Genomic DNA, 2,584 nt, shown 5'->3' with positions numbered 1-2,584 from the left:
AAACAAAAGCTTTTCACTGTATTGCAGTACCTGACAATAATAAACCAATTACGAATTATTAATTACCTCTTCAGCGCTGTCCCTTGATTGCCCTTCAGCCCTGCCCCTTTCCACCATCCACACTGTCCTACTCGAAGCCACACTACTCAAAGCCTTTACCCCCTGAAACTTTCTGGCCCTCTGACTCTCACACTACCTTTAAACCTGCAGGGCCTTTGATTCCCATAAAGCTTTTAATCTGTGCTGTCTATTGGTTCTCTTCGTATCCAAAAATCTTTCAATGTATGTCTTGAGCGTACTTATCACTGATTTTCCACAGCCTCCATTAGAAGTAGATATTCATGCAATAACAATAAACTTACTGTTGCCGTCCTAATAGTTTGCTGTACCTGCACATTAAATTTCAGTGATTCCTGTACAAGGATACCCAGGTCCCTCTGAACACCAACATCAACATCTTTCACTCTCCTACCATTTTAAAAGAAAGGCAGCATAGGAGACAGAGGCGCCCCAAGTGTAAAGGCATCGAGGAGATAGAGACTTGGGTAAGTACTTCAGAGGCCCTCACATAGTCATTGTAACACTCTTACAGGAGGTCACCAACTGGGTAATTCACCTTTTCACTCAAACTCTCTCTCTTACATACTTAATTACCAAAAAATATATTTTATTCATGAAGCTTACATTTAAACAATACAGGACATTCATCTGTCATCATGCCTGTGTTCCAAGCCTATCATTACATTCACTTACAATATTTACATTGTCAACAAGTTTTCATTTGCAAATATTCCATTAGTGATAGGTTTGAGAGGTTATCATACAGAGCTTCAGTGTCTAGTGGTTGGAGGACGCTAAACTGTGGACCTTCTACCTGGAGTCCTTCAGGTGTCTGAAGCAACCTTAAGTGCATCCCTCAGCACATACTCTTACACCTTGCACTGGATGGCTAGGAAGTTTCTGGCAGATCAAAGTATATCATTTGCCGAGTTAATAATCTTCCAGGAGCAGTCAACATTTGTCTCAGTATGCATTCCTGGGAACGGCCTGTAGAAAAGAGCACTAGGTTACACAGATGCTCAGAAAGAACCTCAACAACAACCATTACATTCCTTTATTCACCTTCTTTGCAAATGCACACTGCAGGAGGTGGATGATGGTCTCATCTGCACTGCAGCTACTTCAACGGCAGTGTGCAACAGCACTAAGACTCCAACTGTGTATGAGGGATTTCACGGGGAGGCCCTTCTTGCTACTAGCCATCCAAAGTCTTGATGCACGTCTGAAAGTTCTTTCAATGAGGCACCCTGTCAAATGATTTTAACAGACTGTTTGGGGAACCAGGATTCACTGTCACCTTTTCCAGAGGAATTCAAATTTATTTACTTCCAGCAGTGAATATAGTCACACCTCAATACACTGTATTCCTACGATACCTGCAGTATTTACTCTTTCAATCCAGAGCTCTCAAAAATTCTGTCTCTGTATCTTTTTCTATCCCTCACAAATCCACACTTAATATATCATTTATATACTTACAGCAATGAATATAGCTGTACCATCAATAGAATGAATACTGATGTCTGTTAAAATAACCAATTTCCAGTGAATGTTAACTCTCTGCCATGATATTTTATGGTCACAGAACCAGTAGACCTTTTCTCTTATTGGATTCCAACAGCATGAGAATTGAATATTGATTAAATAAAATGACTTGGAGAAAGAAGTAAGATTAAACAATTACAACATAAATAAACGTCTCAAGTTAATGTTAGTGAGAAAACTAGTAGCAGTAAAGACTGATATATATCCAGTACATAATGGTTTCAATCCAGGCTTTTAAAGGTAAGGTTTTTTGGAGGAATTAACAAAGCAGTGGACAGGAATGATTTCTAGAAGGCATTTAATGAGAATCCATGTAACAGACTGTAGGTTAAAATAAAAGCTTACGGAATTGAGAGCAAATTATTGATCTGGTTAGAAGATTCCTTATGTATTAAAAAAAAGTAGGGATATCACCCATGGATTTTAATAATTATTCTGCAACAAATTGTTTAATGTAATAGAGAGTTATTTACCCAAGTTTACTAATGATGCAAAGATTGTTAAGTGGTATAATATTAAAATTAGGGAGTTATCAGTAGATTCAATGAGTAGGAAAAACTGTGTCAGATGGATCTCTTCACAGGAAGGTATCTTGGTCGGTGTGGACAAGTTGGGTTGAAAGGCCTGTTTCCATGCTGTATAACTCTATGAATTTCTGAGTCTGAGGTTATCCACTTTGATTACAAAAAAAGGAGAGGTCTGATTATTATTTAAATAATGAAAGAGATTTCGAGATCCATGTATATGGGTCAGGAAATAGGAGACAGAATAGAGCATGGAACGAAAATTCTGTCCAAAAAAGGAACTCATTCAAGTGGCAATACTCCCTGCGTTCCACCAACCTTGAAGAATATGAGCTATCTAACAGGATCCAAACAGGATACGGCAACAGTAATATAATCCCTTCAACCATTTGGTTCTTCAACCAACCAGCACAATCCTAATCACTACATTTTAGCAACACTATGACCACTTTGAT

Source organism: Pristis pectinata, chromosome 17 (assembly GCF_009764475.1).
Source record: "Pristis pectinata isolate sPriPec2 chromosome 17, sPriPec2.1.pri, whole genome shotgun sequence".
Lineage (NCBI taxonomy): Eukaryota > Metazoa > Chordata > Chondrichthyes > Rhinopristiformes > Pristidae > Pristis > Pristis pectinata.
This window is presented reverse-complemented; position numbering follows the sequence as displayed.